The sequence below is a fragment of the Lissotriton helveticus genome, chromosome 2_1 (genome assembly GCF_964261635.1).
Source record: "Lissotriton helveticus chromosome 2_1, aLisHel1.1, whole genome shotgun sequence".
NCBI lineage: Eukaryota > Metazoa > Chordata > Amphibia > Caudata > Salamandridae > Lissotriton > Lissotriton helveticus.
This window is the reverse complement of record NC_136059.1, coordinates 814,504,542-814,525,997: the sequence shown is the minus strand read 5'-3', so window position 1 is coordinate 814,525,997 and position 21,456 is coordinate 814,504,542.

Genomic DNA, 21,456 nt, shown 5'->3' with positions numbered 1-21,456 from the left:
ATGCGTGGTAAAAGTATGCGTTGTAAAGTCATACATCCATCACAACACACTGTACTGCAACATCCCACAAACCACACTCATCACCAATTAAGTGGATCACTGGACAGACATCAGGGAGCATTGCATGTACACAATCTTCCACACACATTTGCAAACAGAACATACCAGAACAGGCATCATAGACACACCACATCCACACTCCACCAGCAAACATACATCACGCATTGTCTGGCTGCACAAGCGGTAGTTACTCACATTCAAGGGAAATAGCGATCAATGAGCTGACGCCTCTGGTCCACATATTCTTCCTCACCACTATCCTCATCAGTCGACATGGGTGGGATGGGAGGCCGAGCAACCTGTTGGTCTTCTGGGTCCATGATCAGTTCAATGTTATTGCGCAAGGCCAGGTTGTGGAGCATGCAGCAGGCAATCACGATTTTGCATACTTTGCCTGGTGAGTATGGCAGGGCCCCTCCGGTTTTGTCAAGGCAGCGAAACCTAGACTTCAGCAGTCCAAAAGTACGTTCTATCACTCGACATGTCCTCCCATGGGCATCATTATAACGCAATTCACCAGGGGTAGTAGGATTCCTGATGGGGCTCAGCAGCCACGGCCGGTTTGGGTACGCAGAGTCGCCAAGGTGGGGGGATGACAGACACATTTTTCATTACCAGGATTTGTGGGAACACCATGCCACACATACAACACAATTGTCCTCACAACACACTGACAACACAATTGTCCTTTCAGCACACTCACCTACAAGCCACACACGTTCTGGACGCAGATTAGCCATCAGTTGGGGGACAATGCTGCTCCGCATGATGTGGGAGTCATGTGCGGAACCGGGAAATCTGGCATACACATGTGAGATGATGTTGTCAGCCAGGCACACCACTTGCACGTTGATCGAATGGTAGTGCTTCCTATTCCTATATACAGCTTCACGTGCCTGGGGTGGTATGAGACCAATATGTGTTCCATCAATGGAACCCACTACGTGTGGTAACTGGGCCAGGGCATAGAAGTCCCCTTTGACTGCTGCCAACTCTGCCGGACGTGGAAAATGGATGTAATCATCCTTGTAAAGCATCATGGCATTCAGAACATCCCGCAGTACCATGCTGAACATGGATTGTGACATCCCTCTGGCATGACCAACTGCGTACTGGAAAGTGCCATTCGCAAAGAATTGAAGTGCCGCCATCACCTTTGCTGTGGGTGTGAAAGCTCCAGGATATGTCCTGCGTGGCTGCAGATGAGGTGACAATTGTGTGACAAGCTCCTGCAGTCTCAGTCGGTCAAGCCGGTATTTGCGGATCACCTCCTCGTCAACCATGTCCTCCAGCACAGTGTATGGTCGATGCACATTTGGAGCCCTCCTGTTTGGGTGTAGATGGCAGCAGATGTCAAATGACCAACAACGCATAGCTGTGCAACACTATCACATCTTGAACAACACAATGCTAATAATACATGTTGCAGAAGTGATAATATGTGTGACCGGACCAATATATAAGGCAATACAGCTGACTACACACACAATGTACGACCACAAAGAACTTCCTGTGGACTAACATGTACAATGTAACGTGCACACATGTTCAAACATCTTGCAACAACACATGACTGAGGGCCCATATGTGGACAAGCGTCCCCACAGACACACATGTACGTGCACACACAACATGAAATTGGAACACACCCTCCTTGTCTTCATGCACCCATGAACACACCTACAATGCCCCCTCAGCTGACATGCATGGGCACACAACAACAGACACGCATACACAGAATGCATGTACACACACATCATTGTTACTTGCACACACAAACCACACACTCACAACAGCTAATGAATGTGTGTACACACCCTTGCGGTACTGTGTAGATGTGTAGAAATGAAAACGTGTGTCCCCAAAACCAAGACGTCAACACGTCGCCATGCACATCTGATGCAACTTGGGCCCACATCACTCGCCTTTGTTAACCACTGGCAAGGTCAACAGTATGAGCACACATGCAACAAATGGACATGAATGTCGCACATGGACACGGTCCATAGACTTCACATCAATATTCTTCCAGCATTCCGGACATGTCCTGACACACACGTACAACTAAGAAGATTACATGTGTGCGGAGACATGCAGTATGTGTACATACGCCATCTGGGGACGGCTTCCACCAACACAGAGGATGACCGTTTACACAGCAATTAAGCATGACATATGCTGTATGCTCAAGGACCATCCCGGTTACACCCCGCAAAATGCATGTGCGCACTACCGCGACGGTGCATCATTTGAAATCAATCACTCACTGGCGCCGCTATGGCGGTGCACACATTCCGCGGGGGCGGTGCAGGCCAACACATACTTTGGATGATGCAATCTGCGATGGCAGTGTTATTGCGGCACCCACCACCAGTCCTGGCCGGTCACCCACTGCCAGGACTGGGCGGTCACCCACCGCCAGTCCTGGCCGGTCACCCACCACCAGTCCTGGCTGGTCACCCACCGCCAGGACTGGGCAGTCACCCACCGCCAGGACTGGGCGGTCACCCACCGCCAGGACTGGGCGGTCACTCACCGCCAGTCCTGGGTGGTCACCCACCGCCAGGACTGGGCGGTCACCCACCGCCAGTCCTGGCCGGTCACCCACCGCCAGTCCAGGCCTGTCACCCACCGCCAGTCCTGGCCGGTCACCCACCACCAGTCCAGGCCTGTCACCCACCGCCAGTCCTGGGCGGTCACCCACCGCCAGGACTGGGCGATCACCCACCGGCCGGGACTGGCGGTGGGTGACCACCCAGTCCTTGGGGTGGGTGACCACCCAGGACTGGCGGTGGGTGACAGGCCTGGACTGGCGGTGGGTGACCGGCCAGGACTGGTGGTGGGTGACCGCCCAGTCCTGGCGGTGGGTGACCGGCCAGGACTGGCGGTGGGTGACTGGCCAGGACTGGCGGTGGGTGACCGGCCAGGACTGGCGGTGGGTGCCGCAATAACACTGTAAGGGGGTTTCTCAACTGCCATCTCAGATTGCATCATCCAATGTATGTGTTGGTTTGCACCGCCCCCGTGGAATGCGTGCACCGCCATAGTGGCGCCAGTGAGTGATTATTTTCAAATGTCGCGGTAGCGCGCACATGCGGTTGCCAGTGTGTGAACATGACGGTCGGTGCACATGTAGCCAATGGGAACAGGTTACGCGTTGCGCGTAAGTGCATTCAAAAATTGCGGAAGACGTGCACCGCCACACCAGTGCGAGTCATTGGCTCTTTTTGAATGATGCATCCAGGGCAAACCAATTGGTGCAGACGTGTGCCACTGATATGAGCTCAGGGCCCTATATATGTGTGAAGATTTTCTGCACACATTCACTGCTTCCAGCCACTGCTGCCTGCGACCGTCACCTCCACCTGCTGCTCCTGAGCTATCCAACAACTGCTGCCTGCGACCGTCACCTCCACCTGCTGCTCCTGAGCTATCCAACAACTGCTGCTGTAGTGCCACAGTCCAGGACCTTGCCATGTCGAGAGTGCGAGAGATCCGGTCTCGTCCCTTCACCGCAGCGGAGCTGGATTTCCTTGTGGACGGTGTGCTCAGCCACTATGAACGGCTCTACGGTGCCCCCGGACAGGTGGTAAGGGAAGTGGGTAACATATTGGTGGGAATGAGGTTGTCACTGACTCCTTGCTTCTGCAAGCTTGGTGGTGTGCTGTGGGACCTTCACATGTGTTGTACTGCGTATGGCTGCATGAAGATACGTGTTTCTGCAATGTTTATGAATGTCAAACAGTCCACTGACGTTCCCCTCTTGTCTCCCATCCTGGTAGGTGAAGCTGCACCTTCGCAAGGCTGTGTGGAGGACCATAGCACGTGATGTACGGGCAGTGGGGGTGGCAATAGACGACACACACACTGCCACAAGCGCTGGGACGACATATCCAGGCTCAGCAAGAATGTTGCGAAGATGACACTGGGGATCATTCCAAGAACAGTCCATCTTGCCCGACGCACCATGACCCCTCTAATGCACCGCATCATTGCTGTGACGCATCCTGAGCTGTCCGCCCGGCTGAGAGGGGATCAACAGCAAACTAGCGGTAAGCAGACTGTATGTGTCTGTAACTTGTGAGTGCATGCATGTATTCGTGCTCAGACACAGTGTTGACATCCGTGGTGCGTATCTTTTGCATATATTGCATGTTGGTGGCATTAGCGGAGTGAGCGGTAGCACCCATATCCGCCAGGTGAACATACCAGTTGATTTGTATTTGAGGGTTCCAGGACATGCCGTTGAGGTCCGGTGTCCCATGGCATGACATGTGTGGTGATCTGCATGCACTTGCCCTGTTTGTATGATGTACATGTTTCACAGACACCCACTGATCTATGATGTGAGGATGTGTGTTAGGGGTGGTTCGTGTACAGGATGGGTGCTACATGTCAATTGACTGTAAGGAACGGTGTGACTTTGTAACCTTCAGTACGTGAGTGTGGCACTTAGGTTAACATCTCTTCCAGCTTTGGCCGAGGGCACAGACACACAGACGACGGAGATGAGTGGTGGCAATGCATCCGGATCCGAGATGACACACACGCAGACTGACACTGAAGAGGGCAGCCACGGAGAGGGGGACAGAACCGTCCCTGAGGACTCACATGTGGAGACACCGTCGTCCTCATCCTCAGAAAGTGTTGGTGAGTTAGTACTGTTGCTCACAGACAGGGAGTGGGCAATCGACACCTTCAGTCGGGACACAGCACACAGGGCCCACACTGCCACCTACTGCAACATGTACTGCTCGTGCTCGCCAGAGGAGGGGGATCAGAGTGGCCTTCGGTGCAGGCACCGCTGCCCCTGCCCCTGTGACACAAAGTGCACTTTGTGCTGAGGCAGTAGATCTGCTGCGACAGCTGTGTGTAGGGCAGACCAACATGATCAATGCATTCCAAGACCACGATAGGAAGTTGGGGCAGGTGGTGGCATTCATGGAGGGGATGCATGGCGATGTTGCTGGTCTCCACAGAACAGTTCAGTCATTGGCAAACACTGTGTCTTCAGCCATTGTACAGTTGCATAGACAGGGTGCTACTTCTGTACCACCATCCACACCACTTGATGTTTCAGGGGAGAGTGATTTATCAGACCCGGCCTCTTATTCAGGTTATTTCACTAGGAGCAGCCACAGGCAGCAAGGCAGGGCACGGAGGGCACAGACACCATCCCCTAGGACTGGGATATCTTTCTCCGAAGACGACGTGAGCTACACTGGAGTTGACACACAGGATCATCAAGGGGTGTTGGGGGAAATGGCTTCACATGCTACACAGGCATCCCCCACAAAAGGAACTCCCAAGGCAAGGACACTCCCAAGGCAAGGACACTCCCAAGGACATTGACACTACAAAGGAAAGGGCACCTCCCAAGAGCAGGGACACTCCCAAGGACAGGGACACTACAAAGGAAAGGGCACCTCCCAAGAGCAGGGACACTCCCAAGGACAAGGTAGCTTCAAAGGAAAGGGCACCTCCCAAGCGCAGGGACACTCCCAAGGACAAGGTAGCTTCAAAGAAAAGGGCACCTCCCAAGAGCAGGGACACTCACAAGGACAAGAACATCAAGACAAAATGAAAGGAAAACCAATCATAACAACCTACAACAAGTAAAACTAATCGCGGACTCACAGAACATGAACACAAGGATCACAGGGAAACCTCTAAAATGCCTACTCCTTAACTGTCGGTCGGCAGCAAAACATGCATCAGACATAGCTGATCTCATCTTGAACAAAGAAATTGATGTGACAATCCTGACGGAAACGTGGCTATCGGAATCCTCGTCTCCTTGTATGGACCTACTAGTACCCCCACAGTATAGTATTGTGAGACTCGATAGACTAAAAAAGACAGGGGGTGGAGTTGCCTGCCTTTACCGATCGGAAATAGAAGTCAAACAAGTTCCATCAGAACCTCTCGAATTCTGTGAACACCTAAATCTCAAGTAAAGATCAGCAGATAATCAAAAATGCAATCTACATGCACTTTACCACCCTCCAGGCAATAATACTACCTTTATAGACAAGTTAATGGAAATCATCACCACCGACTCCAATTCTGAAAATAACAACATTGTCCTTGGGGACTTTAACTTACACTGGAATGACAACTACGACAAACAAGTCAACGCTCTGAAAGACCTTCTAACGGAGTTAAATCTTAACCGAGCATGCACAGAGCCAACACACGAAAAAGGAGCCACGTTAGACTGGATAATATCAAAAACCAACAATACCTCAATTATATCAATTGAGCCGTGCGACTGGTCAGATCACCATGCCATAACCTTCCTGATAAACAATATGAAAAAGAACAAGACGATACAACCTACCAGACACAAGAAATGGATGCGAGATACTAAAGATCCGAATATAGCATTATTAGTGGAAAGCTGTGAGAAGAAACTGATTCCAACGAACAACTTGCAGAGTGTGGAGGAACTTACAGATCATTACACTAAAACAGTAAAGAATATAGTCAACAATACAATGCCACTAAAACTGAAAAGAGTCACAGAGAAGATGAAAAACCCATGGTTCAGTGAAACTCTGAATGAAGAAAGGAGGAAACTAAGACTAGCGGAAAGAAAATGGAGACAACACCCATCATCGCCTGAACTGAAATCACTCAGAAGAATCAGAAGCGAATATAACAAAAAGATACTAAACTCCAAAAAAGAATTGATCAGATCTGAGCTCGATAACGCCAAAAATAGACCTCGGAAATTATTCGAGATTCTAAAACAACAATCCAATAATTTAGCTAAAACCAGCCAAGAAACCACAAAAACGCAAATAAGCTGTGAAGAATTCTCAACATTCTTCACAGATAAGGCCAACAAGTTGGAAAGAGAGCTCGGGAAAGAGGCTGATAACATTGGCAATACGGACAGACAAAACCCCAATATCACCGTAGAAAACACCCACAATAGGACAAAAAACAAGGCACAATGGGTTAACTTCAAACTACTTGATCAAAATACCATAGCCAAAACACTATCAGACATCAAACCTAACAACCACTGTAGTGATCCTCTACCCTCAAAATGCGTCAGAGAAATAAACCATATTGTGATTCCCATTTGGACGAAAATAATAAACGCCTCTCTATCACAAGGGATCCTTCCAGATTGCCTAAAAACAGGTCAAGTCGTCCCCATCATCAAAAAACCGACAGCGGACCCAGCAGATCCAAATAACTTTCGCCCAGTGACCAACATCCCTATACTTGCCAAACTAATAGAGAAATGTGTACAAAAGCAACTAAGCCAACACATTGCGATTTTCTCGCTACTAGACGACTGCCAATGAGGATTCAGGACAGGACATAGCACAGAAACAGAAATCCTACATATTGTCGATGATGCACTACAGGCACTAGACCGTAATCAAACATGTCTACTTATCCTCCTGGACCTATCATCAGCATTCGACACGGTAAATCATGAAAAATTACTGAACAGGCTTCATGACAGGATGGGAATAGCTGGAAATGTGCCAAAATGGTTTGAATCATTCCTGCAGAATAGAACGCAAAGATTCCTGGTCAATCAATCACTCTCACCAGCATGCTCTAACTCAATTGGAGTCCCTCAAGGCTCTACATTATCACCATCACTGTTCAACCTTTACAACGAACCTCTCACTGAAATCCTTCGAAAATCAAATACTTCCTACCACATGTACGCGGATGATACCCAGATTTATATCAAGATCACATCCAGGGAAGACATCATGAGAATGAATGAGACCTTAAAATTGGCATTAAAATGGCTATCTGTCAACCATCTGAAACTAAACGCACAAAAAACTGAATTCTTACTAATATCTCCACCAAAGAAACACACAGAAGTGAAGGAATGGTCCAGTATGATCACAGCATTAAATTGCACCCCTACCCTAGTTGGCTCAGCGAAATCACTAGGAATCACTATAGATGAGATCCTAAACATGAAAGCCCATATCAACGCAATGGCAAAAAGCGCCCGCTACCATCTGAACTACATCAGAAAAGTGAAACCATTCATATCCAAAGCAGACCTCAAACTGGCAGTTCAGTCTCTAGTTATCACGAGGATTGAATATGGATGCACAACACTAGCAGGTCTACCAAAAATTTCAACAGCACCTCTGAAGGCATGTCTCAATGCAGCCGCAAGACTGATCACCGGATCAAGGAAATTTGACCATATATCGCCACATTTGAAGGCATTAAACTGACTACCGTACAAAGCCAGAATCCAGCTAAAAATGGCATGCATAACCCACAAGCCGCTCCACCACAACACACCCAACTACCTTGCTCAGAACATTTAACTATCTGGAGGTAACAGACCAGCCAGGAGCACAAAAGAGCTAATGCTGGGACCAGCCATCTTCCGGAAGAAGAAAACTTACGACAGGGCTTTCTCAGGAGCAGCCCCTAGAATCTGGAATTCACTTCCTTCAAACATTAGAAAGATTGAAGACACAGCATCCTTTAAGAGGGAAACTACGATCTTCCTAATGAGTAAATTCCTTCCATAGATGAGGCACGGGAAGTCAGAATTCATGTTTAATGACTGGAGCTGAAACATACACAGGAAATAGACCCTTAGGATCGATTGATTCTGTTACACATTATATTTTACTATATACTAAAACCTGTGTCATACTATATGTTGATATTCTTTGTAGAAATGTTATTGATATTGTCACTTTATGTACCATATGTACCTACCTGATAATATTGTGAAAGGTACGATAACAATGCAGGACTATAACTACCTCATGTAATGTGAAGCGCTCTGATACCCAAGGGTCTTGTTCGCGCTATACAAAACTCTTAATAAATAAATAAATATAAATAAGGACACTACAAAGGAAAGGGCACCTCCCAAGAGCAGGGACACTCCCAAGGACAGTGACACTACAAAGGAAAGGGCACCTCCCAAGAGCAGGGACACTCCCAAGGACAGTGACACTACAAAGGAAAGGGCACCTCCCAAGAGCAGGGACACTCCCAAGGACAAGGTAGCTTCAAAGGAAAGGGCACCTCCCGAGAGCAGGGACACTTCCAAGGGCAAGGTAGCTTCAAAGGAGAGGGACACAACAATGGACAAGTCTGCACCCAGGGACAGGGCACTGCCCAGCTATCAGGGACATTCCAGAGACAGGACACCTCCTACGTCCAAGGCACATCCCATGGCCAAGGGTTCTCCCATGGACACGAGCTCCATCAAGGACAGGCATATATCACCCTTGGCTGCACTGAGGCTGATGTTTAAAGAACGTACAACACATGTGTCAGCGGTGGAGTCCCCCCATACCTCTACTCCCACCCACGCCCCGCAGAAGCAGAGGAAGGAGTACACTGTTGTTGCATCCCCCATTACACATGATGCAGAGGGCAGAAGGCAGGCCCACAGCAAACGACAGGCAGGGTCCAGCACGTCCCCAGAGAGCAGATCACCACAAGCACATGATCCACCTTTGATGTCTGATGATGCCACTCCACTTACCAGTCCAGTCATGTCCGGGGTGCGCCTACATTTCACAAAGAAACAGAGGCACACACCAGTGACACCTGACCACCTCAATGTCGCTCCAGTACAGCTTTCCCCAGCTCCCAGGGCCACCCTGCCTCCTGGCCCATACAGCCCTGTGGCTCATCATTTCAGTGGTCCTAGTGGGTGGGCTGCAGTTCACTCTCATGTGTCAGATAGTGGCACTGTGTCTATTGTACGCTGTCATGCATCATGTAGTAGCACTGTGTCAGTTGTGCCCTCTCCTGTTGCAGGTACTGGCACTGTGTGTGTCCGCCACTCTCATGTGTCAGATGCAGGCATTGTATTTGTTGGTCAGTATACAAGGACATGTCCTGGCAGTGTGTCTGGGTCTATGGCTCATGTGTCAGTCAGTAGATCTGTGGCTGTGTCTCACACTCCTGGTGCTGGTGCTGGCAGTGTGTCTGGGGCTATGGCTCATGTGTCAGTCAGTAGATCGGTGGCTGTGTCTCAAACTCCTGTTGCTGGTGCTGGCAGTGTATCTGGGTCTATGGCTCATGTGTCAGTCAGTAGATCGATGGCTGTGTCTCACACTCCTGTTTCTGGTGCTGGCGGTGTGTCTGGGTCTATAGCTCATGTGTCAGTCACAACAGCTGTGGCTGTGTCTCAAACTCCTGGTGCTGGTGCTGGCAGTGTGTCTGGGTCTGTGGCTCATGTGTCAGTCAGTAGATCGGTGGCTGTGTCTCACACTCCTGTTTCTGGTGCTGGCGGTGTGTCTGGGTCTATGGCTCATGTGTCAGTCACTATAGCTGTGGCTGTGTCTCAAACTCCTGGTGCTGGCGGTGTGTCTGGGTCTATGGCTCATGTGTCAGTCAGTAGATCGTGGCTGTGTCTCACACTCCAGTTTCTGGTGCTGGAAGTGTGTCCGAGGCGAGTAGTTCAAGCACTCCACCAGATTCTGTGGTGTGAGGTTTAGTTGCCATCACTCACATGTCATTACACTTTGTGTGTAGATTGACGAATGTAACCACCCCGACATTATTGTCCTTGTAATGGGTCGCTTGACACATGTACTTGGGTAGCCAGTGATGTACCTGCTCTGTTGGCCACAATGCCCTGTTGCTGTTGTGATACTGCATTCTGCCCTCTCATGTGCTGCCAATGATGTACCTGTTCTGTGCAATGGACTGTTGATGCACTTAGCCCCTCCCATGTGCTGCCTCTGATATACCTGTGCCTTGCCATGGACTGTTGATGCACATTGCCTCTCTCACGAGCTGCCTCTGATGTACCTGTTCAGTGCAATGGACTGTTGATGCACTTAGCCCCTCTCATGTGCTGTGCAATGGACTGTTGATGCAATTAGCCCCTCTCATGTGCTGCCAATGATGTACCTTTTCAGTGCAATGGACTGTTGATGCACATTGCCCCTCTCACGTGCTGCCTCTGATGTACCTGTTCAGTGCAATGGACTGTTGATGCACTTAGCCCCTCTCATGTGCTGCCAATGATATACCTGTTCTGTGCAATGGACTGTTGATGCACTTAGCCCTTCTCACGTGCTGCCTCTGATGTACCTGCTCTGTTGTAAACACTGCCCTGTTGCTGTTGTGATACTGCATTTTGCCCTCATGTTCTGCCTCTTATGTACCTGCTCTGTTGCAAGCACTGCCCTGTTGCTGTTCTGATACTGCATTCTGCCCTGTCATGTGCTGCCAATGATGTACCTGTTCAGTGCAATGGACTGTTGATGCACTTAGCCCCTCTCATGTGCTGCCTCTGATATACCTGTGCCTTGCCATGGACTGTTGATGCACATTGCCCCTCTCACGTTCTGCCTCTGATGTACCTGTTCAGTGCAATGGACTGTTGATGCACTTTGCCCCTCTCATGTGCTGCCAATGATGTACCTGTTCAGTGCAATGGACTGTTGATGCACTTAGCCCCTCTCATGTGCTGCCAATGATGTACTTGTTCTGTGCAATGGACTGTTGATGCACTTAGCCCCTCTCACGTGCTGCCTCTGATGTACCTGCTCTGTTGGCCACAATGCCCTTTTGCTGTTCTGATACTGCATTCTGCCCTCTCATGTGCTGCCAATGATGTACCTGTTCTGTGCAATGGACTGTTGATGCACTTAGCCCCTCTCATGTGCTGCCTCTGATGTACCTCCTCTGTTGTAAACACTGCCCTGTTGCTGTTGTGATACTGCATTGTGCCCTCATGTTCTGCCTCTGATGTACCTGCTCTGTTGTAAACACTGCCCTGTTGCTGTTGTCATACTGCATTGTGCCCTCATGTTCTGCCTCTCATGTACCTGCTCTGTTGTAAACACTGCTGTGTTGCTGTTCTGATACTGCATTGTGCCCTCATGTGCTGCCTCTGATGTACCTGCTCTGTTGTACCCAGTGCCCATGCTCTTGCGTAGTGTACGATTATACCAATATTATGTTTAATAAAGCAAGTCAATCATGTGTTGTGGTTTGTCGTTGTCATTCCTGGATGAGTACTTGAATTGTTGATATATTGGTGCGATCGTAAAGGCAGTTTCACAAACATGACACTCCCCCTCCCTACGTCACAGCCCTGGAAGGTATTCCCCTTCCGACGTCAATTGGTGTGTTGGCGTACCTGCGTCGTCGTCGGTGATGGGCCATGACTTGCTGGTGGTGGAGCACGAAGAGTATCGGAAATGCGTGTAGTGCTGGGTCCATGACGGCGATCTGCTTGTGGTGTGCATCTCCGCTGTAGTGAGTCTGCTGTGTTCAGGCAGGTTATTTTTCCGCAGCGATTTGATGTGTTTTCCGCCATTGTGATTTGGAGGACGGTCGGAGACGTCATTCCGTACGGCGGTGTGTCTGGATTGGGGCGTCCGCCGCGGGGTCGGGTGTACTTCCGCGGCGGTGCATGCTCTTCCGCCGCGTACGGACTTTTGACAGTGTTTCCCATCCTAATATGGCGGACGGAGTGACCGCGGCAGGCGGACAGGAAAAAGGCATTTTCCGCCTACTCCAGGCCGGCGGTCGCCCTTCCGTCCGCCATCGTAATCGACCCCATAGTTCCGAAGGGGGCATCTTCCAACAATGCAGGTTGTAAGCTCCAGATGGGTACGAGAGGCAGCTCAGTCACCCACATAAGTTGCACAATCTGGTGAATGTGATCAGAGTGTGTGGTGCCCAGGCAATCTATTTGTGAGATAGAGGGGAGTAACGATGTTGCACCCACCAATCTATCTATGCAGGTGTGTAGGTGATGTTTATCAGAAAAAAATAATACACTCTTGAGTTGGGGTGATGGAATCACTATATGTCGACCAGCTGCCATTGTTGGAGGCAGTCTTGTAATTCTTGTTCGTTGGAGGTTGCAGAGGTGTGTGGCAGTGGGTAAAAAGAGCAATTGAGGGTGGTATTTTGTACACTGTCAAAATCCCCCCTGTAAGCCACTGCATAACACTCCTTTGGGATAGTGTACTCATTAGAGCATGCAAGAGGGTGACTGTTCAGAGTTTGGGTCATATATAGAGCTTATGAGAATGGGGCGGCTGTCAACGTGTACCTTCACTGTCACCTATCCACCGTTTGCATCTAATATAGTTTCATCTGCTACAAAAGGAGTCCCTGGGTTAACCCACAGTAGCAAACCCCTGGCGTAGGAAGAATAGTTAGTGGCAAACACCTGATCGTGCCAGTGCCTCTGCAGCTTAATAGCTTTTGTTTATAATAAATGTGTCTCCTGTAACAAAGTGATATGTTTGGAATGGCGTTTCAGGTATAGGTATACTGAGTAGTGGCGCAAAGGAGTGTGCATGTCCTGCACGTCCCATGTGAGTATATTAAAGTGGGTCATGTATGCAAGTACAAGTTGACCAGCAGCTCGGCATTACCTATTTGTCATTGAGGATATAGCTGCGCATGGTGGACATAGCAAGGGCACGTGGTGAAGGGCGAGGCTGTAAGAAGTCATGGTCCATAATAAAAAACATACAAACCATTCATATGAAACCGTGAATACCAGTGGAGCAGAGGGACAACACGGTTTGCCCCGAACCGACAAAAAGCTAAATTGGTAAGAGTCAACAAGCTGGGGAACTGGTGGGGAAGAGCTAAGCAGCCAATGGGAGGGCATCCTGCATGACTAAAGGATGGACTTACGAAAATCCATACAGATACCATATTGTAACAAAGTGATTTGCTGAGAAAAAAAGGACATTATTGAAACATTCCTGAGTCGGGACACCCGGTGACCATGTTATAATATAACAGCATCCTTGCAATAGAAAGACAATGAGATTACGAACAAGAAATGGGGGTGTGGGAGGGGGTCAAGGGAGAGGACAATTCAAAGTGAGGCCAATAAAGGAACATATCAGGCATTAGTATTCAGGAAATCCAGATATCAGATAATGTCTTCGGCTGTTCGCCGAGTTACTTTACTGCCAAGCCTGCCCCAGAGGACCACATGATTGAGGAGCCATCATAGCTGATAGATTTATCAGAGTCGTCATCCAGGTCCGAACCTGGTATGCTTTTATGTATCATGGCAGCAATCTGCAAGGCCTGCCGGCTCTCCCATATGACTTGTTCTAAGTCAGGTGTGTTCTTCATTTGAGAGGTGTACTGTGATCGGGGTCGATAGCCATGCTGCCTTGAAGCTGCCAGGCAGCCATTCCACGGGCCGGGGCAATGGTTCATACCGATCAGCTGTGATCGATAGACCCACAGCCTCTAGCCAATCACGAGCATCCCAGGAGGAGCTAAAGAAATGTGTTATGCCCCTAATGCCACTCAAAGGGGTGCCAGAAACAGGATTGTGAAACAAATGTCTAGTTCACGTAAGCAGTGCTTAACTGCTAAGAAGGAGTTTTCTTGTTTTTGCACGGTCACAGTTTAACCTTGGAAGAACATTCTCCTTGTGTTGTTAACGGTGACCTCTTGTATTGTCTGTGTCTCGCATAAGATGGAGTCCCTGTCACAATAGTGTAGTAGACATAACAGTAGCAGTCTGCGGTTGGAGCTCGGTTGCGTGTGGCATGCAAGATTGTGATGAGCACATTCCACAGAGAAGAACTGCAAAAATGTCTCCAGAGGTAACAGCTTTTTCAACCATTGTTCCATGTAAGTGACAGTATGTGATCCTTCTTCTCCCTTTGGAAGGTCCACCACTCACACACTGTTTCTCTGGGAGCTGCACTCCGCATCTTCAGCTTAGCGTTACAAGAGTCCCATTTGTTCCACAAGCGAACAAGTTTAGGATTTCAGATCCCGAGCACTTGGCTAGAGCTCCTTAAGTGTTTGTTCAGCAGTGCGGACTTTGTCTGTCAACTTGCTTTGATCCACAGGATCTATTTTGCTTTCCAGTGATGTATGCATGTTTTCAAGGGACGTACCAATCCTCTCAACAGCTTCAAGGATGGAGACCAACTTGTTACCAATTGACATGGTGGGTGCAGAACTATCTGAGGAGCCAGTGCCACTAAGGAGCTGATCAGGGTCCATGGCAGGGCCTTGAAGGCGCACTCTGTGCAGTAGTGGGTGGACAGCCCATGACTCACTATCAGAGGCCTTTGTTGAAGAAACCCTTCATTGTTCCACGGGCCCCAATTCTAGAGCCCAAGTAAGTGAGGGATATGGCAGCACGAGCAGCCCCCGGGTCCAGGGGTTAGTTTGCCAGTGTGTATAGTCCATGTAGCTAAGATCAGGGACATGGAAGTCAGAGATTGGACAAAGGTCCCAATAGTTTCCACCACTGGGTTCATTCCAGGCCAACATTACTAACATAGTGCAGCAAATAGCAAGCCAATGATCAGGAATGAGGCCCGCTTACCAGCACCAGCCAGGTCAAATAAGCCCGGTAGCATGAGCAGCCCCACAGGTTCAGGAATAGGCATGCAGATTCAGGACATTCAAAAATAGAGCAGGCAAGGAAGCAGTAGCAGGCATAAAGAAGGTCGCGTATGCCACATTCACAACTGCACACCTTAGATGACCACATATGGCACCGAGGAGAACATGCAGTCTTTCCTAATATGACCCCTGGTATTGAGTCCAAAGGATGTCAGTTTTTATGATGCGTCCGCTGTGTTGTGAAGGGCTCCTGTCCCATTCTATATTGAGTGTTCCAGGGGCCAGGAACACAGGCCCGTCCCGTTACAGGCTGCTTAGGTGAAGCAATGGCAGGCTTCAGTTTAGTGCGGGCAATCAGGGATACATCGGAGTTGGCAACCCACATAAAACATCACACATAGTCATTGCTCAGTCCGCGCTGTCAAGGGAGGGGGGAGATTCCCCTCCAGTGAGTGATGAACTCCTTGGCTCACTGTTTGCTCTCTGCAGTGCTGCACGCACTCTTCATGTCTTACCAGTGCGTTCAGCCTTCGAATAATTCCAAGCCACCAAAATTCATCGTCCCTCAGGGCCACCCCGGGCGCTGCCAGCAGAATGCTGTGTACAGGCCAGCTACAGTCCCCCGCAGAACCCTAGGAGCACCACTCCCTCGCCCACACCTCGTGGTCTGCGGGCCTCAGCTACCAGTTATAGCTTCACCTAGCCTCCACTCCCCTCGATGTCACTGGTGCCTCATATCGGCAGCAAGACAGATGGGGAGGGTAGGAGACAGGATGACGAGTGGCGATAGAGGGTACCCATCTGGATAAGTTGGATAAGCGGGAAAAGTAGCAGAGCTCGCACAAGGCACGCCCACCAAATCTCTGCACTAATTGAGTGGTCATCGCTTCCCAAATGAGCGTCAGTTTTGGAAATGTAATAATAAAGAAAAGTATGATTGTGCCTGGGGTAGAAGGTGAAGCAGGGGCTCACAGAACTGTAACTCACAGTTCTCCATCTTATCCAGAATGTCAGTAGTTCCTCATGGGTATAGCTTTCCTTTACTCAAAGGATGCTCTCTGTAATATGGCATACTATCTTATTTGCTGAAATGTGTCTCTCTCTAATGTCAAGGAGTTTGGGTGGGGCTGCTTCAGTTCACGTCACAATTTCTGTAAATTACAGTATGAATCCTGTCTTTATTTGCTCTGATTGTCTTTGCTCAGCTGGACCAGAGTCAGGCTCAGCTGTCAGTTTGAAAAAGGAAAGGGGGCAGGACAGTTAATGGGGCTATAGGTATGGTACAGTTTTCCCACAATAACATTACAGTGAGCAGCCCTCAAATGCACTCTCCTGTATTAATTTAAGCCCCCAATATGTCACAGTGATGGCTGAAACCTGAATCCCAAATCGATAGTCTGTGACATAAGGATTGCTTAAATATACAGCAATGAAACAAATGGTTGCAGTGTCAAAACCATCTAAATTAAAAAGGGTGCTGAGTTATCTAGTTGATTTAAAAAAATGCACTCTAAATAAAGAAAATAAATAGGCCAATGAAGGAATACAATTTTGCAACCTCCATTTTTTCCACATTGTACACATTCGGTGCACTTGCTACATAATACTCCATCTGCTGTTCATTTAGAATGTTTTAAGGAAAAATGCATGCCTGGCACAAACAGAAATGAAGTTAATAAAATTGCTTCACAAATGTTGGAACACTGCACAAAACAGTTTATAAAAGTTAACTTGTCACTCTCCAGCTGTTGATAGCTGTCTTTAGACGTTTAAAGTGATGGCAGTTGGGCTCAGATGTTGAAACTATATCAAGTGATGGACTGCAAACAGAAACTTTAAATATGACCTGCAACTGAAGGAAGATGGAAATAATCATTCCTTCTTTTCGATTGTAAATATTTGTTTCACTCTTCACAAAAATCCATGTTAACATCACATAGAAAGTCTTCTCAAATCAACAGTTTAAAATGGTAGTCAGGCTTTAGAGTAATCCCAAATTATTCTGCATTTTTTTTATTGACAATGGTCCTATTTAGCATATGACAAGCTATACTCTACTCGGCCAGGCCAGAGGAGGGATGTTCTCCACTTTCCTGCAGGGTTTCACCCCTCCATATTTAGAGATCTATGCTAAACAAGTAGAAATCTTTCTGTATTCAGCATAGTAGTCATTTATGGTGGCTCCGGTGAAGGCACTGAAATGGTCCTGAGTGACACTATGTTTAATGCGGCCGGCAGCAAAAATCTCTTGCTGTTCAAAAACCAACTCCCAAGGCAGGAGTGTATTTCTGAACAGCAAACAAGTAAATGCATCTGTCATGCTGGGTGTTTTATACCAACATGTGGGGGCATATTTATTTGCCTTCCTATTTGGGGAAGTCTAGCTTTCCGTTGTGGCCCTGAACAGGGTCTCGGTTTTCTATATTCGGGTATTCCCCGCTCTCTTAGTTTTCTACTTAGGTTGATGTTTGTTTTACTCTCATTTTAGAGAAGATAAAGAGCTGTACATCACAATCAATTATCACTATTCCCATCTATATCAAGCAGTAAAGGAAGTTTGTTGTGAGTTAAAGGGTTTTATTATTCAAATTCTTCTTATTAAAGTCACAAATTAAATTTAGCAATCTTAGTCATTAGAATCTCATCAGAAACCAATACTCAATAAGTATTAATAAATAAAAAAAATAAAAACATTAAAAAGAAAGGAAATCCCCAATTTTAAAATGAGAAGGAACATGTGTCAGTCTCAGAGGCCCATCAAGAGTACTGATATTGAGAAAAATCATAAAGCATAAAACTTCAGCATTAAAAGTCACCAATCAAAGCAGAACTTGGTATAAAGAGAAGTAACTCAGCAGAGTCTCAAAGCAGCATGGAATGGATAGATTGGAAAAATGGGGATGTGGTGGTCCTACTCAAGGAACAGGCACTGTTATAAACACACAAAATATTGTTAAATCTTCATGTAGCTTTTTCAATCTTCTGTCGACCAATCAGCTTTCGAAGGCAGCCATGGGGACGCGTTCACTGCCCATCTTCTCACAGGAACACATTATTCTTTAGACAGCAACTTCTAACACTACAACTATGTCTCGTCATCTCTAAGTTTTTCAGTATTCATTCTCCCATTCGAGTCTACATTCCCACGTATAAATCTTTGTTCCTATCCTTCTAAATAACAAGTTTATTCATTAGCTAACAATGGTCTTTTGAAAGTTAATACATCTGTACAAATGGGAAAAAAACTATTTGCACAGCAACCATTCATTGGAAAAAAAATCAGTGTAAAAGGTGAAGATCAAGTTAAAATGATGAATTTACAATTTCTTAACTTGTTAACTTTAATATGGAAGTGTCTCAACATATTAGGCCTAGCACATTTAAATATGATTGCCTAGTGCAATGTTACATTTAAGTCACGTTTAAGTTTCATTAGCTTTGCACATTATTTAACATTATTTCTTGCTCTTCCACTTGGTAACGCTCATACTCCACCTGTGGAACACCTCACTGAAGAGATGCGCCACCTTGCGCTACTTTGGATTTACTAAATCATGTAGAGTCACTCAAGGTGACTTTGCATGGCTTAGTCAATTTCACACAAGGGCAACACAAGCCATTAGTAAATCTGGCCCTCATTGTCTAATCATGTTGTAACTTGCACTGGTTAAATATATGTGAACCAATTAAACATTAAGGCTCTAATTACAATGGCGGTCAGTCTGACCGCAGACTGCCTTTGCACCGGACAGGTGAAGATGTGACAATCAATCGGCTGTCCCACCTACGCTATTAGGTCACATCGCCAGCACGATGGCCGGAAAGTGCTTTTTTCTACTGCAGCTTGTGCTGCAACCTAGAAATAGTCACATTGTGGTGCCTAGCACATGGTGAATGGATGTGTGGAGCACCAGATGTGCCCCGGGGAACTTAGCATTAGCCCACAGGAGACAACGGCCCTGTTTGGGGCCCCCAAAGTCCATTTTTGTCAGCCTTTTCATGGTGGGGGACAGCCATAAAAAGGAAGCCATTGTAGATTTAGTATTTCGACCGCTGCTCTGATGGGATCCTGGATCCTGTCAGAGGTGGCAGTCTTTCCCCCAATCTCTGCGGTCCGACCAACTGCATCAAAATGCGATCAAATAGGACTAGGACACACATGTCGAAATGTGCTCGAAAGGAGCCCAGACATTTAAATGGGGAATTAATGGAAAAGAAGTATTTTGAGAAGGGGAATGAATCAAATTGCCCTGGTGAAGTCCCTATAAGGGATGAAAGGCGTTGGCTGGCTCTGTTTTAAATATGATGACATTGGATACTTAATAGAAAGACTTTTATGGGAAAAAACAGCACGTCTGGAAATTAATTGAAAAATGAGATATGGAAAGTAATTGAAAACAAAAGAGTGAGTACAGATAAATGCAATTTGAGTTTGAAAGTTCAATGAGAACAAGGAAAATAGATTGCTCTCCTAATATTCTGAAAGCATTTCCCAAGGATTGAGTTTTGAGGGCAGTCAAAACTCCAGGATTGGACATTAGAGAACTATGAGATTGGGGTATTTGACCGGTGTCATCCAGAAACACCACTGATGACTGTCTTTTTCAAATTGCATCAAAATGCGGTGGTCGTACTGATGCCCTGGATGTTGGGCCGACCACCACTGATGACTTGTGAGTGGCTGTTCACCCGACAACATAACTAGGACCTAAGAGTAAGATTTGAAAAACGGTTTAGCTCAGGTTATCAAGTTTCACGCTTTTCACTAATGAACTTTGCTGTACTGTCAACATTATATCATTAATAACTATTTTGTTATGCTGACTTTTAGTCTTATGGACATCTCAGTGGGCTTGTTTCTGGAATTAACATCAAGGTCATATATGGCTTACTCCGCATCATTACTGCCCCTAATTTACCTATCCATTCACTCCAGTTAATAGTTTTCCAGTAACATGTCATTACATAGGTACATCAAATAACCCTTCAGAGGGGGTAGTGAAAAGGGGGTTCGGACTACCAAATTGCCATATTCTTTGCAGGTAAATGGTGCATTCTGTTTAGCATGTGTTCAAACCTTCCAGAGGGAAGACAGAAAAGATAAACAGGCAAGTCATTACACACAAAAATTGGGGCATAGTATCAAGGGCCATATCGCCGCTTTAGCTGGACTTTTTCCCACTAAAGCGGCGATATTTTTATAGCCCTATTAGCAAGCTGTCGCTAACAGCTGTTAGCGACAGCTTGTAGGCGATAGCTAGAGGTTTGGGGCCCGCTTTGCATGTCAGCGATATTTATCGCTAATGACATGCAAAGTGGGCGTACCCAACCTGTTAGCGACTGAAAGCAGTCGCTAACACAGCTATCGCCTATTAGCTAGGCAGGCGAAGCGATTAAAAAATGCGCGCTAAGCGCGAATATCGCTAGAAACTAACGCCTGCTCAGACCAGGACTTAACCTGTATATCCAATGGGAGGGGGATATTCAGGTTAAGTCCCCATTAGCGATAATGCCTGAATATCGCTGGATTTCCAGCGATATTCACTCATTGAGCCGCTATCGTCGGATATTTTATCGCTTTAGAGATAAACGTTGCTAATAGCACGTTATCTCAGCGATAATATCCGGCGAAGCGAGGCGATAAAAAAAAATGCGCTAAGCTGTTTTAGCGATATTTATCGCTATTTGTTGATAATATGCCCCATTGTCTTGCATTAAAATATTCTCCAGGAATCCAAGGGGTATATTATCAAGGGCCATATGGCCGCTTTAGCTTGACTTTTTCCCGCTAAAGCGGCGATATTTTTATCGCCCTATTAGCAAGCTGTTGCTACCAGCTGTTAGTGACAGCTTGTATTCGATAGCTACAGGTTTGGTGCCCGCTTTGCATGTCAGCGATATTTATTGCTAATGACATGCAAAGTGGGCGTACTTAACCTGTTAGCGACTGAAAGCAGTCGCTAACATAGCTATCGCCTATTAGCAAGGCAGGCGAAGCGATTAAAAAATTTGTGCTAAGCGCGAATATCACCTCCTCAGACCAGGACTTTACCTGTATAT